Source organism: Fundulus heteroclitus, chromosome 10 (assembly GCF_011125445.2).
Source record: "Fundulus heteroclitus isolate FHET01 chromosome 10, MU-UCD_Fhet_4.1, whole genome shotgun sequence".
Classification (NCBI taxonomy): domain Eukaryota; kingdom Metazoa; phylum Chordata; class Actinopteri; order Cyprinodontiformes; family Fundulidae; genus Fundulus; species Fundulus heteroclitus.
This window is the reverse complement of record NC_046370.1, coordinates 4,826,825-4,852,573: the sequence shown is the minus strand read 5'-3', so window position 1 is coordinate 4,852,573 and position 25,749 is coordinate 4,826,825.

Genomic DNA, 25,749 nt, shown 5'->3' with positions numbered 1-25,749 from the left:
CACACTGTCTTTGTTGATGAGCCACTAGTCTTAAAGGTAAGACGATCTTCGTGCCATCACCCAACCTTCAGCACTGTGACAACCCGAACAGATTTAATTTTACTTCAAAACATAAAAAGCATGTCAAAAAAATTAAAAGACTACTTTAAGTCAAAATCTTTCAGGCTTATCAATAATTTTAGGATTACACAATTGCCGGATCATGAGGAGGAGGAGCTTGGAGTTTCATCAGCAACAGGAAGGATAATTGGATAACAGAAAGTTGCTTTTTGAGCTTTCAGCCTGTATCTGCATGGAAGAGATTAAATTATAGAATTTTTGCATCCTGCTAAAGGACTGTGATTAAAGGTAAAGAACATTTACCATGTTAAAAGAAAAAAAACCACAGAGACTGCTGTTATGGTTAGCGATGGCAATAGGGCATCGTTGTTAAAAAAAAAATCACTATTATATGTCCTCAATGTTGTTAGAGTTAAATAGAAGACCCCTATTTTAGCTGTTTAGAGTTAATTATCTCAATCAGTCGCCTACACAAAGCATAATGTCACATCTGCTACCAGACAATTAATAACCGTTGGGTAATCTTCATTGCTATAAAACAAAACTTTATGTAACTCTGTCTGAGTCCATTCAGATAGTGCTAACACAAAGCACTCCTTCGACTGAGAGAAATAAATGACCCCGCTGTTACTCAATGTGCCAACTCTGACTTCTCATCTGGAGAGTGATGTGAAAGTTTAGATTGGTGTTGGTGTACCATGGCTTATATTATAAACCTGTTCAATGACAAAAATATACTATTCACACACAGGGATACTAAAAAAACTGGAGCATATGTCGTACTGTTAATCAAAGAAAGCGTCTTTTTGTCCTCCATCCATGTGGACAGGTGGCATCCCCAATAATCCACTTTTCAGTCCCGAGTACTTTGAGTCCCTTTGGCAGGTAACGCTAATGTGTTTCCCTGCGCCGTAAAGACCTTTACTTTCATCCTTAGATGTTCGGCCAGATTGTCTTCTCCTGTTCCACATTTTGTTTTATTTACGAGCCAGCCTTGCAGATATCCACCATACACAGATGCTAGAGGAACTGCAGCATCTCTCGGTTTTCCAGCCTCAGCCTGGAAGAGAGGGAGTTCACTAAAATGTGTGTGGGATCTGGAAAGACGCTGTAGACCAATCTAATAGCTTACTGATCCAAACCTGAGGGGGGAATTACTATCTTAAAGAACCTTCACTTTTTATCGTGTATAAAAGAGCAACAATATTCTTTTTGGGGGAAAAAAATAGAATATAAGAAATGTATTGACCTTGGCATACAAAGTTTATCTTGTTACATTTTAGGTTTATATAACCACCCAACAGTGACCATTTATGCGGCGAAAAACCGAAGAACAAATTTACCTATTCATCTGACTATATACCCAAATCTGACTATATACCTAGGGTAAACAGTGTGAAAATTAAAACACAAAAAAAAAAAACCCACCTTGGACAACAGCTGCCCACAGTTTTCCAGAATTAGAAGGAAGTATTCATGAATTTCATCCCATGGGACACAGGGATTGAGATCTGGTCCACCATGGTTAATGATATGAAGATGAGTGGTTAAATCAAACAACAGCGCAACCACTTAACAATTTTTAGTCAATTTCTTAACCTTAAAAGTTACTTTGGTTGCCATCAATGCATACAAAGCAAACAAAACTTTATTAGCATCCAGCAAACTAACAACTGTGAAAAAAATTGGAATATAATCTGGTTGGAAATATTTAACTGCAGAACATTACACATGTAATCCTCCTGTTTGGCACATTAGAAGGTGCGTGCAAATTTGCAATTAACCACTTAAATTCATACATTAATTGAGAACTTTTTGTCATCAAAGTTTAGACTGAACAGTTGTTTTAAATCTGTCTGATTATTTTCGGAAATTTGTTTTCCTTTTTTTACAGCCAAGTTTGGCCAGTTCTCTACCTTTCAATAAATTTCAGATTCAAATAGATAGGGGTGTCAATAGCTCCAAAAAAAAAGAAAAGAAAAAGAAATCCATTTAGTTCATAAACAGATTCAATTTTGTGAAAATGTATTAGATCTGGCAACATTTCTCATAATTCCCTTTAACTAACAAAACTATTTAACACTGGCCTAGAAAAATCCAAAAGATATCGGTATGATATTTACACAAACATTTAAAAGAAAAACCTTTAAAATGAACAAACTGTTTATTTAAAAACAGAAATACAACAATTATTCCCACTGTTGCTAAAATAATACACACACCGACTATTCCAGCCATAATTGGATTATGGCTTTACAGTTGAAACAGGAGAGTGTATAATTGAAACCACACAAAGTTAATTACCTCGGTTGTATTTTAGATAAATGTTTCGTGAAAAGATGCCTTTTAAATGCACCCAAAAACGTGAATCAAAAAGATAAATTCCTTGCTAAGAAAGCTGCTTAGAGGAACCTAGACTGTGTATTCTGGCTGCTTCTCGGACTGTGCTGCCATTTCTTGGCATACCTGCCTTTCAAAGGTTTAAAACAATAAAATGCAGATGGCTCAAAACAAAGCATTAAAGGTCACTCTCAAATTACATTCACGTACACACTTAGATCCTGATCATTTCAATAAATTACATTGGTTAACCGTGGAAAAAACTAATCCCCAAATGCCGCTCTCTCTTTCAGAAAAGTCACTAACAAGGTTCTGATGTGTTTCAAGGTTCAAGGTTCTGTACTGTCATTTGCATGTTAATATGTAAATGAAATTTGTGCCTCAGGACAAGAAGCATGCATAAACACAGAAGAAAGGGTGGGGGGGGGACAAGAGAGTACAACAAATAGGTATCACTTAGCTGTGCAAAGTTTCTTAGAGCAGCAGCATGGGTGCAATATACAGTACTATATACTATATATATATATGACCCAGAAAAACATGGTTCCTTGTATGTGTGTGTGTCATTATCTATGTCGTGTTGTGTGTGTGTGTGTGTGTGTGTGTGTGTGTGTGTGTGTGTGTGTGTGTGAGAGAGTGTGGGGTGGGCGGTGTAGCATCAGAGCTCAGGTGTGATGTTCATGAGTTTCTGGAAAGGGGGCTGTGCTCCAGCCTTCTTGTTGTGGTCCTGAAGCTGCAGAGACTAAACAGTCTGTGTGCTGGGTCGGTGAACTCATTCCACCTCACAACTTTGGGGTGACTGTGGCTCAGATGGTAGAGTAGCCGTCTTGCAATCCAAAGACTGCGGGGTTGAATCTAGCTTCGTCTTGTCACATGTCTATGGCCAGGCACTTAACCCGAAGTTGCAACATATTGGTGTGTGCATTTGTGAGTGTGTGAATGTAGCTCTAGTGTGAAATGCTTTGAGTGGTTGGAATGACTGGAAAAGCACTATATAAATACTCCATTTGTAATTTGCCCCATAATGCAAGTCACTTTGCTCCTGTATCAGCTGGTGTAAATGCCCTCTATGGACAGCAGGTTGCTGCGGGTTATTTTCTGTACCATCTGAATAATCCTCTGCAGAGCCTTCCTGTCTCCATACCAGTATGCTCTCCACTGTTGCCCTGTGGGGGGAGCCAGTGCTGAGGATGATGGTGGAACAGTAGCTGGTCTGAATTCTCACCGACTGCAGGCTATGCTTCAAGAAGTTTAGTACCCAGTTGCAAAAAGGATTATCAAAAAAGGTTAAAAAGCAAAACAATTGGACTTCTATTCTGAAGCTGAAGACGTTTCGCTTCCCATCCAGAAAGCTTTCTCAATTCAAAATGTCTGGAGTAGTGTGGAGTTTTAAACTTTATAGACCCGCTGGCGAGGCCTCGTTAGAACTTTGATTCACCAAGAACTAATCGCTCCTCACCATGGAGAGTCGTTAGGCCCATTATTTGTCTGGCTCACAGGAGGAATGTTGTGCTCACATGTATGGAGGTGTGAAGTCGGGTGAAACTTAGCAGGAATCAAACCTATAGATGTGTTGTAAGTTTTTGAGAGTTGAAACCTGAGCCCTCCTCCTCTGTTTAAAGTTGGGTTTTCTCGCTTTATGTAAATGGTTTCCTTCACTCCTCACTCAAACTGTCTGTCTTCTCTGTCCAAAATGTGAACATTTTGGTCCTCAAAAGAGTGTCCTTTGTCCTTAAGGTGCAGGTGAACAGCCGAGTCTTGACCGGAGGAGGTAGCTCTACTGTGTTGAGCCAAGCGTCTGTGGAGAGGTTGTTTGGTTTCTCTAATATAAAGATCAGAACATTCCTCACAACACTGAACTGCATACACCACTCTGCTTATCTTAGGTTTTAGGGAGTTTTGTCTCTGCTCTGTCTTCTCTAACCCCCAGTCGGTCGAGTCAGATGAGCGTTCACGCTGAGCCTGGTTCTGGTTCTGCTGGAGGTTTTTCCTTCCTGTTAAAGGGGAGTTTTCCTCTCCACTGTTGCTTAATGCATGCTCAGTATGAGGGATTGCTGCAAAGCCATCAACAATGCAGACAACTGTCCACTGTGGCTCTACACTCTTTTAATTAAATTTCTACTATTCAATTTTATTCATATAGCACCAATTCATGAAACATGTCATCTCAAGGCACAGGAGGAGTGAATACTGTTTTTCAAGACTTGATGCAACCTGCTGGGTTTCCTTAGATGGGAAACTTTTTGACTTATCTGTCTGGATGATTTGACTGGAATTGACTTTGTAAAGTACCTTCAGATGACGTGTTGTGAATTGGCACTATATACATAAAATTTAATTGAATTGAATTGAAGAAGTCAGATTTCTGTGGATCTGCCACCCTCTGTTTCACCAAATATCAAGAGAGAAGAAATCCCACAGAGTTTTGGAAGATTTTACTTTCAAGATGAACAGAGCATCAAACTAAAACGTCAATTTAAAGGTATTGGCAGTGTGTGAAGGGGATTGTAGTGTTATGATCAGCAGCAGGTGTATCCATATAAGTAATGGGGACAAGCTGAATAACCATATTAACGCACAGGTTTTCTTGTTTAAACCCAAAAATCTGAAAGCAATTCTTATTCTGCATTGATATTGATTTATTTAGCATGGACTATAGAATCAAAAAGGGGACATTTTAATTAAGATTTACAGTTCATATAAAAATATTTGTAACTTATTGCAACATTTTTAATGGGTTTGTGAATATTGAATATAAAAAAATTCAATTTCATGATATCCTTGATCATGTCACATATAATCTTTATCCCTTGATTTGTATTTCATGTGTTTTATAAACTTGATCCACAAAGGAAGAGAACCTGATTAAAATCCAGTAGCTAAAGTTTGACATATGTTGTAATTTGATATGGAAAGGGTGTAAAATGTACTCATCCCAAGTGTTCTGGAAAAGAAGTCCTCACCAGGTCTGTGCTCTTTGATAACACCAGCTAAGTCACCCTGAAATTGCTCTGAAATTAGTCATCATTTGGCCTGAAGTGACAAGAAGTGACTCCAGAGATTGTATTTTAACACATGAAGTCAACCAGGTACACACACTGCAGTCATAACCGCTGTGTGATTAGTGTAGGAGCATGTTGGTGAAGATTCTTGATGACCCAGGAAAGGGTGCTCAGTTCTTTTGTATGAATATGACAGATCACTTGAGAGATGAGTGAAGAAGCCTTTTAAACTACACTGCCAAAGCGGAGTCTAAATACAGGAGGCAACTTTGAGTATCACTTGTGTACCACTTAAAATGCAGTGTTCATTTTTCTCTGCAACCCATTTCACAAACACTCAAACCTTGAAACATGACAACAAAATAGGTCACAAATTGGTCAGGTAGGCAGGTGAACAACAACCCAAATGACCCACAGAATGGGCTAATAAATAAATGAAACACATACACCTACTAGCCACTTTCAGTGCCTTACAAAAGTACTCAGCCCTCTGGCTTTTTGCCCATTTTGTTACATTCCAACCTGTAATTTAAATGTTTTTGAATCTTATTTTATGCGGTATGTGTATATGTATCCACCCCCTTTTCTATGAAGCCCCTAAAAAGTGCAACCTATTACCTTCAAAAGTCACACAATTTGTGAATTTTTTTATCAAAATAAAAAGTAATAGATTTTCAAAGAAGTACGCATATCCTGTAATTGATATGGTGCAAACTCTCAAACAACCCATTTCAATTCCAGGTTGTGTGGTAACAACACACGAAAAATACCAAGGGAGGTGAATACATTTGCAAAGGCACTGTACTTGCTCGCACAAGAGATTTTCCTGTCAAAACTATATACATTCTACATTTCGCAGATTCAAAAAGCTGTCAGACACAGGCCTCTAATATTTTTGTCTATATTGACATCGAAGGACACAATAACTGCAGTTTGTTGACTGAACATTCATAAAGCAAATTATTGTGGAGGCCAGTGGAGCACAGTGAACTCATTGCCATGTTTAAGTAACCAATTTGGAATGGTTTTAACATTGTGTCATGTTTGTTTACCGGTGAACTCAGGACGCGCACACGGGACTGAAGGTCTTTAAAGAGTTTATTAACAAGAGGTGCTGGATGGTGGATGGTGGATGATGAAGTCCGGAGGGTCAGGGTTGCAGAGGATCAGAGGTGTAGGTGACGATAGGAGCTGACGGCCCGGAGCTAGAGTCCATAACGACCAAAGTGGCCAGGAAGCACAGTAGGGAAAGCACAGTAGCAGTTCTCAGGAGACACTGTGGTTCAGAGCAGCGCATCTCCTGGGCGGCTAGTCAGGTTAGCAGTTCTGAAGAGACACCAAGACACAGAGCAGAAACTTCTCCAGGGAAACACAGAGGGTAACAGTCCTTAGAGTGACTGGCTGGACTAACCTTAACGAGAGGAACAAATCTTCAAAGGCAAAACGAAGACTGGCATGGAGAGGTGGTGACTGAAGTCGGACCGGCACAAGAGTGAGACAGAGGGAGGCTTAAATAGGGAGACTAGGAGGTGAAATGCATCTGACTGATTACCAACAGGTGTGACTAATGGCTGTGGGAGGGAGAGCTGGGTGAACTACAAAACAAGAAAGAGGCCAGACAACTTAAACCATGACACATTGTGACATGTTGCATTATCAAGCACCAAGTAGCTTTCAGTAGATGGGCACACCGTGGCCTCTGACATCAATTTATAGGTGGTGAATACTCACATTACAAATATTTTTCCTTTTTTGTACATTTCTTTGTATACCCAAAAAATGGGTATACAGGTTGTTCGACACTCAAACCAGCCTGGCTGGCATTAACAACTGTGCCATATTCAAAGCCACTTAAATCCCATCTCTTGCCCATTCTGGTGCTCGGTATGAACTTTAGCATGTTTTCTTCACCATGTTTAGATTGAGTAATGCATAGAATTTCTTTCATGTAATTAGCTAATATGCTTGAACTGTGAGTTGGGAGAACAGTTTAGTTTGAACTGTAAGCCCCACCCCTAACTTTCTTCCCCCAATGGGAAACCCTCGTCATGCACGAGACAAAACATGTGCCTTAAGCTTGCCTACAATCCTCCGGAGGAAATACAGTTTCATCAAGGGACTTTTCCTCGTTTTCTTTGACATAAATGGCTATGTCTCAGGGCAAATTATATTTTCTTATGTGAATGGTCAACATTTACATGGATGCCGTGCTGTTCTGTTCAGACACGCTGTCCTGCACATGCTGGAGGATCTGCTGCTTGGCAACAGCTCCGCACCTTGTTGTGCCATTAGCAGAGAAAATCGTCCTGAGTTTTCCCCACTTCACTGCTTATTTCTTCTAAAATAAGCCTGGACCCGCTTGATTGCTGAATTAATTAGTCAATTGTTATGATCAAATTACGTCTTTTAGCTCATAATATATTGTATAAAAAGCATTTTTCTTAACCAGACAAAATAAATTAATATATAGTTCCTATTACAATGCTCTGCAGGTACAAATTGATTAGTAATGAACACCCTTATGATTAATTATGCAAGAACAAAAATGAGAAATAAAAGGACCTCTCCCCCAAATAAATGCATTCTAATTTATTGTAAGAGAAATACAAAAAAAAAAAAATAGATCACATAAAGCCTAGTTGAAAGGATGTCAAGTTTTTAACCACCTCTTATTACTTAGAAAACTTTTAAGATTTGAGGATTTTTTCAAACTAGGAACTTGAAAATTCTGACTTCTAAGAACGAATTGAACATAATTAGTTGCCATCACTGCTATATAGGAATGAAGTAATTGGCAGTTTCAATTATTATTCTGCTAAGGTCATTATATTGTTTTATAATTAAATAAACAATGAAACTGTACATGGTAATAAAGTATAGAATCAAAAATAGAATATGGATAGAGGAGTGAATTCATGTTCTGGTGTTCTCACACAGAAAGCCCTGCTGACATATACAGAATAAATACAAACAACTTATTTCCAAAATACAATAATTTACAAACAAATTACTTTACTTTAGTCATCAACTCTTTAATTAAGCCAGTAACATTCAACTAAACTGCAAAGTGAAAAGGAAAAGAATAAGAAAAACAAATAAACGGCATAAATTAATGCAGGAATTTCACACTTCAGTGTCATTACCTATGTTTAAGAACCATGGGTTGTTTTAAGGAATTTAGCATGAGGTCAAATTAGCTTTACATTAATTCAGGATAACAGTTGGTATGTATTCAAACAACCAGTCCACAGTGCCAAGCAGAAGGGAAAATAAGATATCATAAATACATTAGGTTGCTGAATTTGAAATCAATAATCTTTTGGGGGCTTGACTCTTAATGTTGTTTCAATACTCATCACTGGAACTGAAGAACTACCTAAATGGTGGCTTAAACTAGACAAAACTCACAATTTGGCTGACGGTGCTAGGCTTGTAGATGTCACGTTCAGGTTAGTGTTGCAGGTTAAAACAAATAAAATATTAGCAGTCTGGTTCTGGCAACCTCTTTGAGTCCCAATTTTACCTTTAAAGGTACACACATAGATTAATACCTGTATTTTGATTTACATTACCCATCGGAACACAAACTCTCTGTCATCAGAACTATGAGTTATTACGTGGACAACATTCCCCTTGCTACAGAGGTGCAACAAAAAGAACCCAAGCACGTCAGGAAATCACTGCAGGCTTGTGGTTATCTGAACTGGGCATTTGTCAACAACACTGCATCTAACACAGCGGAGAGAATAGAAAGAGACGCACAAACATTGACATTCCATGTGTTGGGAGTTTCTGAGAAACTCAGGAGAATTTTGTCAAAAATATAGCATAAAGGTTAAATTTAAATGTAATAACACTTTCAAAAAATTAGACAGAGCACCCAAAGCACAGGTGAGTGGCGTTGTGTATGCAGTCTGATGTGAAAAATAGCAGCTCAGATTCTTGTATTGGAGAAACAATCCACTTTTTTATCACTTTTTTGCTTTGTTTTTGAAAAAAGGATAATGCTAATTACTTTATAAGTGTTTCTGAATGCAGTTACAGATCATATTTGTTTCTGGCGCTAACATGTTTTGGCTTCCCCACCTTCTCCTGGATAGGTATCGAAAACGTTTTCAGAAAGAACTGAACGAATGTCCGCTCGCCTCTGATTTAAGCCTGTTTGCTGTTGCAATGACCTGGATAATTGAGAATTTGCACAGGCATGCTGCATTACAGTTTGTGTAAGATAGCCTCATGTTGGTGCGAAAGTATTCCCCACTTTCAAAAGTAGAGAGCATGGTTGTCTTGTTCTATTGTTCAGGTTGCTATCACTACTACAACTGATTATAATAATGATTTTGATCATGACAGTTATTCTGTCATGAACATAAGCTACATATAACCTACATAAGTAGCTGCCAAGTGTTATGGTCTCCACGTTGACAGTTTTAGTGGAATTAGGAATAAGCTGAATGCTAGACACTAGAAACAAAACGTTTCATGGTCGGCTCTTCTTTTTCATTCTCTATGTAAGATACACATGCTTTTCCTCAGCAGAAGAGGAAACCTTGAATAAAAGAACATACACTGCTGCTGAAATTTTGAAAGGTAAAGCGGATGATTCAAGGTCTTGTGGAAAAATAATAGACCGTGATAACTTGGCACGGAGCAATACAAGGAATACAAATGAGTGACCTCAAAGATATTTGTCATTGGTGAGAGCAAGCCCATCTGTTAGCTAAGCAGGTGTAAAGACTCCAGTGGCAGATTCGCTTGTGTTCATTGTTCCAGACATCCGCCTTGTCATACAGACTCATTTCCTTACAGAATTTCTTGAGGCCTCTTTGTCTGCGCTTTTGTTGTAATACGATTTGAATGATTTCACAAGGACCATGCTAGCAGTGATGTGTGCAAGAGAATGTGCGATGTGGCAGCAGAATAATCATTTAGATATCATTACCTTTTTGCAGAGAAATAAGGGCTTTAACGCCTCATGATACTCTTCCAATGCTGCTTTAATGGCATAACAACAGATCTTTTTTTCTCTCCCTCTATTCCCCTCTGTACACGATAGTTCTTCTGCCTCTTGAGCATTTTTGACTCATAAAAATGCTCACAATTCTAGGACAGAAGGAGAGAGAGTTGACTTTTTGCCTCTGAAAGGTCTTTGGGGATTTTGGACCTGGCTGTTGACTGCAGAAGTTAGAAAACTCAGGTCATACAAGCACATGTGAGATGTCTTCATTATACCTGCAGAGAAAGGTTTCTCTTTGATGTTTCTTCCACTGGGCTGTCACTCAACACAAAGCTAACATGCCTTCAATGTGCATTCTGCTCCCTTCAGTTTTGTATGTGTCCACCCACACAATCTCTCATCTCTACAAAGGAAGTATAGCTCAAATGAAGAGCAAGTGGGACATATAGAGAAATATGCAAAGCATGGGATTCAACTACTGATGAAAAAAAGCATTTTGAATAGTCAGTTATAAAACAAGTGGCACTAGTGGCAGTCCAGAGAAGGCTCAATCATGTTTAATCATAGCCATCCAATTTGAATTACAGAGGATGTCAGAATTTTAAGAGTACATCATTAAATCTAATCTGAACTGGCATATTATATGAGGTCTACATTTCAAAAGTTGTATAGAGATTTGCATATCCCCTTTTGTCTGCTAGCCACATTATGCATAGTGATCAATACAGTGAACAGTGAATCAAAAACAGAGTTTTTATATAATGCTATGGATAAATCCTGACAGATTTGTTTAGTTTTTTTTATATTGTTTTATTTCACCTAAAGTTTCATTTTAAATAAATTCAGCCATGAATAATATTAAGATTAATATTTATGGGAAAAAACAACAACTATCCAAACCAACCTGGGTCCATGTGCAAAAAGAAATTGCTGCCCTTTAATAAATCATGAATTAACTGGAATTTACCATATTCATAGGGTTGAATTTCACAAGCCACCCCAATGGTTGATTACCATTTGTGTGTGGGAGGGCTTCAAAGCCATTTCCAAAGTTCTGGGTCTCCAACAAACCACAGGGAGAGCCATTATCCAGAATTGGAAAGCCTGGAAATGTGTTGAACCTTCTAAGGTGGGATCAGTCCAGTAGAAGAAATTAAGGTAAAAAGAGGAAGATTTTTGGAAGCTGTGTGGTGTTTTTGAGTGACCTGAAAAGTGCTTTTAAATAAAATATATTATTATTGTTATTATCATTATAGGGAAACGCACATCTGCCCCGCTAATCCTTAACACCGGCACGCTGCAGGGTTGTGTTCTCAGCCCTGCTCTCTTGACCCTTTTCACCCAGGACTGTTCTGCTGTCCACCCCACAAACACAGTGGTTAAGTTTGCGGTCGACACCACTGTGATAGGTCTCATCTCCAACAATGATGAGACCCACTACAGAGATGAGGTCCGTAATATGACACAGTGGTGCACCAGGAACAATTTGATCCTGAACACAAGCAAGACCAAGGTGGTAATAATAGATTACAGGAGGTCCAGGAAGACTGAACACGCTCTACTCTACATACAGGGGAGGAGGTGGAGCATGACTCCTCTGACCTCTCCTGGACTGTGAGCACACCCCACCTGGTGAAGAAGGACCAACATTGTCCTTCCTCAGGAAATTGAAATTGTCTGAACTTTCCACTAAACTGTTAAAAACCTGGCATAGCAAGAGCATTCCTTACATCATCCCATGTCAACAAAAAGTTTTCTATCTTCTGTTTTGATTGAATAAAAGCTTTGTCTCCACTGAGCTCCTTCACCGTATGTCACAAGTCCCAGTCCCTGATTGGTTGACGTGACGTGAACTGACAGAAAAGTTCAGATTTTTTAACTCAGGCGAAAACCATTGTGGGTTCAGCTTTGCACTCGCTCCACCCGTTCTGTATGGATTGTATCGTGGGCCACTTCATCGCTCCTGACCGCACCCTTTGCATAGGGACAATATGCAAATCACCTGCTCAGGTTGCCTCATTCACGTTCGGTGTGAACGCACCATGCGAGTTGAGCAACCAGTTACTGAATTTTGGGGTTTTGGAGGTGGATTTGGAAAACATTCAATGTGAAGTTGAGAAAAGATAAAGAAAAAAAAGAGAGTCATTTTTGAATTTCTGTTATGCTGCAGGAGGTTACAGATTCCAAAGAGGTCCAGCGTCTCTGGGAATCGAAATATCTGAGAAACAGCATTTCTTGGATATCTATAAAAACAAACTGTTTCTGCTCATACTGTCACAGTCAAACAATCACAGTATCCCATGTTTCTTATCTGTATACAGGGGTTAAACACAGCTGCAACCAGAGGGTGACTTGGTAGATGTCAGGTAAAAGTCAGAAAAAGTCTGATATTATGTTCAGATGATGTCATATATATATATATATATATATATATATATATATATATATATATATATATATATATATATATATATATATATATATATATATATATATATATATATAATGTCAGATATTACCATCCCAAAAAGGTACAGACATTGAAGAGGCCTAATTCAATAAATACAGTACATGTCACCTTTTCTCTGCAGGGCCTATGAGGTATTTAAATTGTCTCATCTTGTATAAATATGTTACATTAATAAATGAAATCCTAATTTGAAAGCTGATTTTGTATTTATTGGGGTTATAAGTTATTAGTTATAGAGATTAAAATGTGTTTGATGTTTGATTTAAGTGTGGACAAAACACAGAAATAGAAGAAATCTCTAAGAGAATAAATATAAGTATTTCAAAGTCTTAAATGCACCTTGTCCACCTTGAGTGAAGATGTAAAAAGCTCTTTGAAACCTAGACGTACATATTTTTCTATGCCTGAAGATGAATAAGAAAAAAATCCAGTGATGCTATCATAATGCAAGGATGAAATAATTTACATTTTTTCCATAGCAATGTTTTGCCTTCAGATTCTCAAACAGACCTTTCCTCACAAAGTTTCCTGCAGTTTTGTCTCTTTCTAACACAGTGTCCTTGATTTAAGTTGTGTTGTGTGTGTTGAGGGGCATCACATCAGAAGATGTGTTTTGAAGAGGTCCTTTCAAGTTTCTTCTGACATGACTGCCATGACGGATGTCAAAATATTAGGACAGCGAATAAGATGGTGGGGCCTCTGAGTCACAGGGAAAAGTCAGAGGAAGTGATGATCCAAGGACAAAAAGGACGGAGGGACATTGTAAAAACAGCAGCTAGGACAATGCTGCTTTTGATGTACACTATCACAGTAAGTGTACTCTTGTGCATCTGTGGCTTTGGATTTATGACTGCAGAGCATTCAATAATAATCGGGTAACTGAAGAATAAAAATTTAACTGCTATGGTAGGATATGTCCTTTCAACAACTGCTTCACTAAAATAATACCCCTGCTGGTGATGATGAGATTTAGATTTGATCAAGTCAAATAAAAATGAAAAAAATATATATTTATGTATCCTGTTTGAATCGTTATGGTCTTCTCCAATCAAAGAAGAATAAGCTGCATTCATAACTAGCTTAATGTAACAGACATACTGGCTTGCGTAAAAGTGCACACTAATGATTATTTTGGATGTAATAACACAAGATACTGCTGCCACAGCAAATATATTTCCTTCCTCCACTGGTTTGATTTGTTTAATATAGTATAATGCACATATAGTAAGCCAGAAAAATGTGTTTCAACAGCCCGTTTTCACAGGCAGGATGTCACAAAGTGCTTCAGAACAGAGTTACAAAACAGAATTCACATCAGAATACAATACAAAATAGAACCACAGTATAATCATGGATGCATTTCATAAATCTAAAAGCTTCTTGGAATAAAACTGTCTTTGGCTGCTTTTTAAGAGACACCCACAGAGTCCAAACTTTGTAAGAAAGGAGACAATGCATTCCACAGTTTGGGTGCAACAGCTTGGATAGATCGGTCACCTTGAGTTCTGAAGTGGGTGTGGGGAACCACTAAAAAAGGTCGTGATTCGATAACCTTAAACGTCGAGGAGAGTTATATCTTTAGATCAAATTAGAGATAAATGAAGGAGCCTGAGCATGTAAAGCTCTGAAAGTTTAAGATTTTGAAATGAAACCTCAATATAATAGCCAGCCAGTGCAGTAACTTTAAAACCGGGGTCATATGGGTTCTTCAGTTTAAGCGAGTCTGTAATCTCGCAGCAGAAGTTTGGACCACCCGACGACGAGCCTTACAATAATCCAATTGTGTAGAGACAAAAGCATTTACTATCTGTCAGGATGCAGCTTATTGGCTGCATGCTGAGCCTCTCTCCCTCTCTCTTGTTCCTGCGCAGCCTGATCAGTTTCACCTGGCAGGCTGCAATTAACCCACAACTGCTTCCACCTGTTCCCACCGCTTTATCAGACTCACCTCTTTCTGTTTCCCGTCGCCGGTCCATAGCGTTCACTCCCGCTCAGTCCCTGCCAGTTTTTCTTGTCAGCTCCGTTCGTACCCGTCAGCCTGAAGACTCCGTTCACCTGGTCATGTTACAGTCAGCCCATAGACTTTCCGACAGTTTTGTTTCCTCCAGTATTCAGTTCAGACGTTCAGACCTCCACCGCTAGGCTCAGACGTTCAGATGCTCCACTACTCGGCTCTGAGGTTCTGCTCGCCTCTACTCAGCTCTGATGCTCTGCTCGCCACTGCTCGGCTCTGACGTTCTGCTCGCCTCTACTCGGCTCTGATGATCTGCTCGCCTCTACTCGGCTCTGATGATCTGCTCGGCTCTGATGCTCTGCTCGGCTCCGATGCTCTGCTCGCCTCTGCTCTGCTCTGATGATCTGCTCGCCACTGCTCGACTCTGACGTTCTGCTCGCCTCTGCTCGGCTCTGATGCTCGGCTCCGATGCTCTGCTCGGCTCTGATGCTCTGCGCTCCACGGCTCTGCTCTAATGTCCTGCTCTCCAGTGCTCGGCTCCAGAGTTCCTCCCGGTCAGTCTCTCCACACTCCTCCTGCCAGCCAGCTTCTACACCCTTCATCTCCGTCCGTTGAAAGACTCTGGTCTCATCCTCCATCTTCCAAACTATTCAATAAAACTCACTCATAAGAACTGACTCTGTGTGTGCGTGCTGTGTCCGGGTTCATCCCAGAAAAATATATCATAACATTATGGACCGGCCAAGGGATGAACCCGAGCACGTACAGAGCCTGGTGTAGAAGCTGGTAGGATCTGCCTCGCCTCCGGTTCGTCTCGCCTGGGTCGCCGTGCGGCGACGCCTTGCCTCTGTTTCGCCATGGTCGCTGGATTGCGACGTTACGCTTCTGGTTCGTCTGCCGAGGTCGCATCCGCGACGCCCCGCTTCTGACTCTGTTTCCTGGTTCGTTTTTTGCAAGTTCCGCCTCCTACGCTGCGCAGCCGTTAAAGACGGCGCTCCTCGCCGTCGCTGCCCAGCGTTAACTTTTGCTGCTGCCCAGCAGATTCAGACTTTGCTGCCCAGCGCCTTCTGGTTTTTGTTTGGAGTTATTTTTTGGTGTTGTGTTCTAGATCTGCTTTAGTTTCTAGTCTTTTTGTATATTTTTTTTATTGTTTTAGAAGATTTATTTCCGCCTTCTGTTCTTTGTTTTGGCTCAACCTTAGTTTTTGCTTTACTTAGGATTTTTTGAGATTTATGTTGCTTTTGAGTATTGTGTTTTATTTTGTTGGTTTTGTCCGGGTTTTTGTGTCCCAGGTTTACTCTAGTCGTTCGGTTTTTTTTTAGTAGTCTAGTTTTTGGTTTTCTTAGTCAGCTAGTTCGGGTTTTGTTCTCCGTCTTCTTGTTTTAGCCATAGCCCTGATTTAGTGTTCTAGGTTCGCCTTAGTCTTCTGAGTTTTGTTTTTGAGTTCCAGTTTTTTATTTTAGACTTCTTGCTTGCTTCTGTACAGATTTCTAGCTTTAGTTATCTAGTTTTTCATTAATTTAGTCGTACTTGCCCTCATCTCCCTGTTCTGTTTCGTTTCATAGTTTTGCTTTAGCTTTTGGTTCCTTTCCTAGTTTACCAGTCTTGTTTTGATTTTTCAGTTTGAGACCCTGTAGTTTCGTCAGCCCTGTAGTTTCGTTAGCTCTGTAGTCCCTGTCTTGACCCTGTAGTCTCTGTCCTAGCCCTGTAGTTCTAGTCTTGTTCTGTATTTGTTTTTTTTTTTTTGTTTTTTTTCTTATTTTTAGTTTTGTTTTGTCCTTATTTTTCCCCCCTTTAGTATTTAGGTGTCAGGGTTCCTGCGCCATCTGGGTTCCTGCGCTGTATGGGTTCCTGCGTTGGATGGAGTCCAGCGCTCTTAAAGGTCCCTGCGTTCTCTAGGTCCCTGCGCTTTCTAGGTCCCTACACCCTTCTCCTGTTTTCGTTGTATGTTTTGCCCTGTTTAGTTCCCTTCCGTAGTTGTTTTGTTCTGTCTTGCCCTAGTGTATCTGTGTTCCCCTGTTTAGGCGCGTGCAGGTCGCTGCCAGAGCCCTCCGGCGCACCCATGTCGCCGGCTGAGCCCTCTGGTAGGCCAGACTGTCGCTGCCCTGCGCATGCAGGTTGCCGCCAGAGCCCTCCGGCGCTCCGATGTCGCCGGCTGAGCCCTCTGGTGCGCCAGCCTGTCGCTACCCAGTGCACGCAGGTCGCCGCCAGAGCCCTCCGGTGCTTAAGTCGCTGTCTGTGCCCTCTGGCGCGCCTGGCCTGTTACTGCCTAGCTCACCCTCTTGTTGTTGTTCCCTTGTTTAGGCGCTGCCAGAGCCCTCCGGCGCCCCTGTCGCCGGCTGAGCCCTCTGGTGCGCCAACCTGTCGCTGCCCAGCGCACGCAGGTCGCTGCCAGAGCCCTCCGGTGCTTAAGTCGCTGTCTGTGCCCTCTGGCGCGCTTGGCCTGTTGCGGCCTAGCTCACCCTCTAGTTCCCTGGTGTTTAGGTCCTGTTTTCCTGGCGTTTAGATTTAGTGTTCCCCGGCGTGCTAGGACGTCCTCTGATTCTCGGTTTCCCGGCGTGTTAGGACGCCCTCTAATTCGTGGTTCCCCGGCGTGTTAGGACGCCCTCTTTTCTCGGTTCCTCGGCGTGTTAGTACGCCCTCCGTTCTTGTTCCCTGGTGTTTTAGATATTCCTGTTTCCCTTGTGCCCCGGCGTTCCCTTTGCGCCCCGGCATTCTTCTTCCTCGCGCCCCGGCGTTCTCCCCACGCCCCGGCGTTCTCTTCCCCAAGCCCCGGTGTTTCCCTCACGCCCCGGCGGGTTTTCCCCTGGCGTTTCTGTACACCAGTCGTGTTCCAGCAGGAGTTGTTGAGCCTTGGTGTTTTCGTACGCCTGTTCTTCCCTCTGGTGTTGTCGTACGCTTGTTCTTCCCTCTGGCGTTGTCGTACGCTTGCTCTTCCCTCTGGCGTTGTCGTACGCCTGTTCTTCCCTCTGGCGTTGTCGTACGCCTGTTCTTCCCTCTGGCGTTAAGTACGCCCGTTCTTCCCTCTGGCGTTGTCGTACGCTTGCTCTTCCCTCTGGCGTTGTCGTACGCTTGCTCTTCCCTCTGGCGTTGTCGTACGCTTGCTCTTCCCTCTGGCGTTGTCGTACGCTTGTTCTTCCCTCTGGCGTTGTCGTACGCTTGCTCTTCCCTCTGGCGTTGTCGTACGCCTGTTCTTCCCTCTGGTGATGTCGTACGCTTGTTCTTCCCTCTGGCGATGTCGTACGCTTGTTCTTCCCTCTGGCGTTGTCGTACGCTTGTTCTTCCCTCTGGCGTTGTCGTACGCCTATCCTTCCCTTTGGCGTTAAGTACGCCTATCCTTCCCTTTGGCGTTAAGTACGCCTGTTCCTTCCCTTTGGCGTTAAGTACGCCCGTTCCTTCCCTTTGGCGTTAAGTACGCCCGTTCCTTCCCCTTGGCGTTAAGTGCGCCCGTTCCTTCCCTTTGGCGTTAAGTACGCCCGTTCCTTCCCTTTGGCGTTAAGTACGCCCGTTCCTTCCCTTTGGCGTTAAGTACGCCCGTTCCTTCCCTTTGGCGTTTAGTACGCCCGTTCTTTCCCTTTGGCGTTAAGTACGCCCGTTCCTTCCCTTAGGCGTTAAGTACGCCCGTTCCTTCCCTTAGGCGTTAAGTACGCCCGTTCCTTCCCTTAGGCGTTAAGTACGCCCGTTCCTTCCCTTTGGCGTTAAGTACGCCCGTTCCTTCCCTTTGGCGTTAAGTACGCCCGTTCCTTCCCTTTGGCGTTAAGTACGCCCGTTCCTTCCCTTTGGCGTTAAGTACGCCCGTTCCTTCCCTTTGGCGTTAAGTACGCCCGTTCCTTCCCTTTGGCGTTAAGTACGCCCGTTCCTTCCCTTTGGCGTTAAGTACGCCCGTTCTTTCCCCTTGGCGTTTTGTACGCCCGTTCCTTCCCTTTGGCGTTAAGTACGCCCGTTCTTTCCCTTTGGCGTTAAGTACGCCCGTTCCTTCCCTTAGGCGTTAAGTACGCCCGTTCCTTCCCTTAGGCGTTAAGTACGCCCGTTCCTTCCCTTAGGCGTTAAGTACGCCCGTTCCTTCCCTTTGGCGTTAAGTACGCCCGTTCCTTCCCTTTGGCGTTAAGTACGCCCGTTCCTTCCCTTTGGCGTTAAGTACGCCCGTTCCTTCCCTTTGGCGTTAAGTACGCCCGTTCTTTCCCCTTGGCGTTTTGTACGCCCGTTCTTTTCCTTTGGCGTTAAGTACGTCCGTTCTTCCCTCTTGGCGTTTTCGTACGCCTATATTTTCCCCTTGACGCTGTCATGCGTCCGTTTCGCCTCGGCGTTTCCCTCACGCCCCGGCGATCTCGCTCCTTGGGCCCCAGCGCTCCTCTCACGCTTCGGCGTTGTTTCTCCTTGGCGTTTCCACACGCCCGTTCCTTGCCCTTGGCGTTTCCATACGCCCGTTCCTTCCCTTTTGGCGTTTCCATACGCCCGATCCTTCCCTTTTTGGCGTTTCCATACGCCCGATCCTTCCCTTTTTGGCGTTTCCATACGCCCGATCCTTTCCTTTTGGCGTTGTGTACGCCCGATCCTTTCCTTTTGGCGTTGTGTACGCCCGTTCTTTCCCTTTTGGCGCTGTGTTGCGCCCGTTCCTTCCCTTTGGCGCTGTGTTGCGCTCGCTCTTTCCCCAGCGCTGCCAAGCACTCGCTTTTCCCCCGGCGCAGTCAAGCGTTCGTGCCTTTCCCTGATGTGCCGCCCCCTGATTGTGCTTTGGCACATCAGTGTTCTCTTGCTCCTTGGTTCCCCGTGTTCTCTGGCCCCTTTGGTTCCCCGTATTCTCTGGCCCCTTTTGTGTTTGCAGGCTCTTTGGTCCCTCAGAGTTCGGTTTCGACTCTTGCCCGCCTTCCTGGGCCCCCTCCACCCGCCCGGCGTGGGGATTCTGGGCCGTCCGGTGTCCGGCCTTGGGGGGGGGGGTACTGTCAGGATGCAGCTTATTGGCTGCATGCTGAGCCTCTCTCCCTCTCTCTTGTTCCTGCGCAGCCTGATCAGTTTCACCTGGCAGGCTGCAATTAACCCACAACTGCTTCCACCTGTTCCCACCGCTTTATCAGACTCACCTCTTTCTGTTTCCCGTCGCCGGTCCATAGCGTTCACTCCCGCTCAGTCCCTGCCAGTTTTTCTTGTCAGCTCCGTTCGTACCCGTCAGCCTGAAGACTCCGTTCACCTGGTCATGTTACAGTCAGCCCATAGACTTTCCGACAGTTTTGTTTCCTCCAGTATTCAGTTCAGACGTTCAGACCTCCACCGCTAGGCTCAGACGTTCAGATGCTCCACTACTCGGCTCTGAGGTTCTGCTCGCCTCTACTCAGCTCTGATGCTCTGCTCGCCACTGCTCGGCTCTGACGTTCTGCTCGCCTCTACTCGGCTCTGATGATCTGCTCGCCTCTACTCGGCTCTGATGATCTGCTCGGCTCTGATGCTCTGCTCGGCTCCGATGCTCTGCTCGCCTCTGCTCTGCTCTGATGATCTGCTCGCCACTGCTCGACTCTGACGTTCTGCTCGCCTCTGCTCGGCTCTGATGCTCGGCTCCGATGCTCTGCTCGGCTCTGATGCTCTGCGCTCCACGGCTCTGCTCTAATGTCCTGCTCTCCAGTGCTCGGCTCCAGAGTTCCTCCCGGTCAGTCTCTCCACACTCCTCCTGCCAGCCAGCTTCTACACCCTTCATCTCCGTCCGTTGAAAGACTCTGGTCTCATCCTCCATCTTCCAAACTATTCAATAAAACTCACTCATAAGAACTGACTCTGTGTGTGCGTGCTGTGTCCGGGTTCATCCCAGAAAAATATATCATAACACTATCAATGTAAGTTCACTCAGGGATAACATGGATCTAAGGATGGGGATGTTCCTCAAATAAAAAAGGAGGACTTTACAATTTGTTTTAAATTATGTTCCAAGGAGAAAACTTGATCTAAAATGACGGCTAAATTTACCTTGCATCTGAGCCAACGTAGCTACAGTAGACTGTCAGGGATTTTCTTTCATGGTGATCTTACCTGAAACACTAAATAGTTTTAGATGAAAACATCAGAATCAGGACAACTGAAATTATTTTTCAGCATCAGGATTGCATAACACTCTTGAATAAAGCAGGCAATTATGTTTTGTTGGCTCTCAGACCTCTTGCAAAAATGTCAACATGACCCACTAAATACAACATTTTTGCAATGACTTACAAAAAAACCTAAAGGCAACAAGCATAATTTAAAATAGAATGGAAGTATCTGCCTGTTTATAAAAGATTTTATGATCTTTATGCTTTTTTAAACAAAGTTTCCAGGAATGCATTTGTGATGTTGGACAGATGTCTGACAAAAAGGTGGGACTGGCTTCCAAAATGAGCTCCATGAGGTTAAGCCCACTGACAGCGGACATATGCAGAGGAGGTCGGACCTTAAAACTTCAAGAACAAACATCCAGGCATGGCAAGGGGAACATTTATTATATAAGCAGCCAGGAGCCAATTGCAGAACTGGAGCTTCAATATTTTTCCTTGGCATGTTCCACCCCAGTTGAGCAACCTCCACGCGCCTCATCCCACAATGCCAAGGTGGCAAAGCCCATACTTCCTAAGCCACTAAGTAATATTTAATTTTGGTGAGTCCAAACCGATTTGTATTTATTCTCTTGGTTTTTCTTACAAGCAGATAGTCTCTCAATAGAAACAAAATCCTGCCCGGCATCCATCCTAGTGGATATTCCTAGTGCCTAAGACTAGTAATATCTGTTCATTAACACACATCACACAGTACACTCCAGACCAATCATTCCATCCATCTCCCTGCATTTAGGTCAGAAGCTTGCCTCAAAACATGACCAACGCTCCATCTTGCATTTCACACCATAGCTGCAAAAACCACACCAAAGGGGATTTCTGGATTAAACCTAAATGTGGTCCATGAATATGGTCTGCTGCATATAGAACACTCCAGTGGTTTTGCAAAAAAAAAAAAAAAAAAAAAAAAATCTCAACACGAATGAAAATGACAAAAACACATCAAAGTCACATCATTGCTAGACATGCTCAGAGAGAAATATTGAGGCCTTGCCACTGGGGCCATTTTATGATTCATCCAAAGAACTCATTGATTGGTTTTAGAAGACATCATTGAACATCAAGTAATCAAATTCGAGCGTATCTTGAATTATGAATGAATCCCATTAGCAATGTTCAGAAGCATTTTTCTGCTCTCTTACGCCTTTTCCGAATTTGCTTAAGCCTGGATTTTGTATAATTTATCGACTAAATCAAGTGGGATCCCTCCTTTGCTTTTCAATGTCAACGCTTTTCTTTAACGAAAAGCTGCTAAGAAGCAACTAAATAGAATTGTTAAAGCATCTTTATTGCTCAGTGTTATTTTTTCCAAGTCCAAGTTAGGTCATGCACTCCCAGAGCCACCCATCTGCCTACATTAACAACCTTCACATGCATTGCTCCACCTAATGTTCAGCAAATGCTTTAAAACAGGCTTGAATCATTTACACACAGATGCAAATTTCTAGATGAGTTCTTCTTCATGCTGAGACCACAGGGTGCAATCATGTTATTCACACTGGCTCTAATAAATACCAAGCTCATTTCACAGCACGTTTCACTTTGATGATATTTGGAAGCACTATCCCTTCATGACCAGGAAGATGAGGGTCGATACATCAGGAAAATCATTCACCATGTTCTTTTTTTATTTTTTATTCCTTTGGTTGCTGGTTGACTGTAGAAAATCATACAATAAAAAGAGACGAGGAAAAGTATGGTGGGAAACACTATTATGGGATAGAGAGAGGGGGAAATCTCTAGGAGTGGTTCATGATTAAGTAGTTGGTGCGTTGTTTTTTTTTTCTTTGACAATTTTCAACTATAAGACCATAATTACCATTTCTCTTACTGAATTACCTTTTCCTGCTACAGAAACTTTTTACTATTTATGCCTCATTACAGAAAATTAAAGCCAGTTGGAATAATTACTCAACCACCATGATGGCTTATTGTAGCTAAGAAAAGAGAAAACTGTGCACATTGGATAAGTAATTAAGCTGTAATAGTAGATTGGTTCAATTTTTTTTCAAAGGCATGGGAGCGAGGCTGGAGGAGGAGGAAATTGTCTCCCGCTATGGTAATTGCAGACTAGTGACTTTATCTAGAAACCCAGATCACAACAGAAAAGGTGTCTTCATTGAGTGGGTATGGCTCAAACAGTGTGAAATGTTTGAAAACATCTAAGAAAACAGTTTGTGACTTTTAAATCCTTAACCTAAAGATACTGTCCAGATTTTGCTTTAAAAAAAATCAATAAACTTCACATTAAATATAGTTTGCTTTCTGTAAAAAAGGTGTAATATTCATCTTTACATGTAAAGGAGGACCAGAATGGAGTATTGCTTAGTACAGCTAAATCATGCAAACTCTGACTACATTCATCTTCTTGCGATTTTAGTCTAATTTTTGTTTTTCAGTGGTGTTTAATTGTATTCTTTACTGATGCAACAAATTATAGAAAATAGAGGGTTATGGGCACCAATTACAAAGAAAGGGAGGCTAATGAGGCTTACAATTCATTTTTTGCATATGCAGTCAGCGAGGAGTCAGCTTCCTGTTGTGCTCAATGGGTGCAACATTAGAGGAGGCGGGGTTACCTGACTGGGCAGGACATCATTTCTTCCTGCCCAAACGTGAGAGGAAGTCCTGGGGTTGGAATTTTGGAGAGAGCACAGAAGGAGGTGTTCGCCCATGGAAGCATTCATGCAAGAACTGCCAATTGTCCTATTTATACACTTTGTAGGTTGCCTAACAAATACAGCATTGAATTTGCAATGCATTACTACTATAATTGCTTGGTGTGGGCATGCCATCAGATTAAACATGCAGATATCAGATGGGAAACTTTAAAAAGTACAAAAGGATTTTCACATTATTCTCATCACCATTTTCGCCATCCTTGTTAGCATTGCTTATGGCTTGTGATTTGTCAGACTCATATTCTCATATTTCAACTAAGCAACTAGTATGTGTCTGTCTGATCTCCTGACTCTTTATCCCCATTAGAGTTGGATTCCTGAAGGAAAAGGCTAATCAGACTGGACGAATAAGCTCCAGAATACACATCAGAGTTTTTTTTAGGTTTTAAGTTTTACTGTTTTTTTTTTTAGATTTTTAAACAGTTTCTAAGAATTTTAGTAAATATCTGCGTAAAAAAGACACGGTTGAAATGTAACGAGGACCCGGTTCGTTACCGGATAAGTAGACACATGCACCTTACCTGAAACGCTGGAACATGCACATAGCACTTTTGACAGCACACTTTGAGGTTATTTACTAATTTGCACATCACCAGGGCTCTGGCCTGTAGAAATAAGAATTATAAATGTGATTTTAGTAAAGTATCTTTTAAGTGTGAGTGTGTAGTGCATGTGGTATGTTTTAGAGGATTTTAGCGTGGTGTCATGGGTTGATTGTTTTACTAACCTTCTTCTTGTGTCCAGGTGTCTGGCAAAAGGATTCCCCAGAGACCAGACACCTACTTGAAACTTCTGGTCCAGACCAAGAGTGAAGAAGGCGGGTGGGTGGGTTGGGGGTCCTTTAATGGTTTAAGAATTGTTGTAAAATTATTTATTGCAATTGTGTTTGACCTATTTTATTTCTACATAGGAATTTTACATTGGTTTTAAAAGAACTGATGTTTGTACACCCCTAGTGATTTTACCTAGTTGGGTGTGACCCCTTTAAAAAGCCAACTAGTTCATTCATGGGGAGAGTTGAGTTTGGAGCGTCACCTGCTGTTCTGCTTCTCTCTACTACAAGGTAACCATGACTGCTATACCTCCAAGCACATTATTGTTTTTGGACCTGATCCACACGGATCGTGTCGACATTTGGTGTCAAGAGTGGCTGCATCACAGTTTGGCCCATCTTCTGTTGTAGATGTGTTTTATAAACACATAAATATACATTGACACTGACCTAGGAAATTGTAAAATTTTTATGTGCAAATCCATAAATTACTAGAAAGTAATCCATTAGTATATTTTCAGGATGTTGTTTTGTAAGGCAGTAAATCACAAGTATGAAGGGAAAGGGAAACAGAGAAACAGAACCGGGAGATAAGATCAGGACAGGCAAAGAAGAGATACATAAGAGACACACAGTTATCAGTTTGTCACAGTTGAAAAGCAACACTAGTCACACAAGAGCAGCAGAAACTCTGAGACATGATTTATGGAGCGTTCCATTTGTACTCGGAAATTGAACTTAGATCTCAGGGTAGCTTTGCACCTAACATAATCATATTCCAGTAGCAAGAAAGGCAACCAAAAGGATTTTATATTCGTTGTACTCATTGTCCTGGCTAGCTAACAACGAGCAATACAAGTTGGTAACATTTTATTTCTCTGCATTTCACACCGGAGATCCTTAATCCATTTGAATATCTTTCCAAATTGTATACATTGAAAAAGTAAACTCATATATTATATATGTGTTACATAGGGTGAATATATTTTCAACAAATATATTTCTTGTTTTTATTTCTACTACCTTCAATGATTATGGCTTAAAGCTAATGAAAGCCCAAAATCCAGACTCCCAGAAAATGTTACTTTATAGGATGTTTTAAAAGCCAGGAAAATAGGCTGTGTGTATGCGCTTGGATATAAACAAGATGTCAAAAAATATGAAGAGATTACCCTATAAAGAGAATTGATTTGTACAGCTTCTTGCATGTGCTGACATTCTGTAACTCCACGATACTTCTTTGGCAATTGGATTCAGCCTTAGTTTGTCAAATACAGGGACAACAAATTAATAAGCATTAAAGTATGGTTTATGGGTTGAGTTTCTGTAATGTTATCAGCCTAGAGTAGAAAAGACCCAGCCAATATGGCGGTGGCACTCAATGAACTTTAGAACGTAATGACGTCTCTAGTATATTTTGTCTGTGGGTAGGAAGG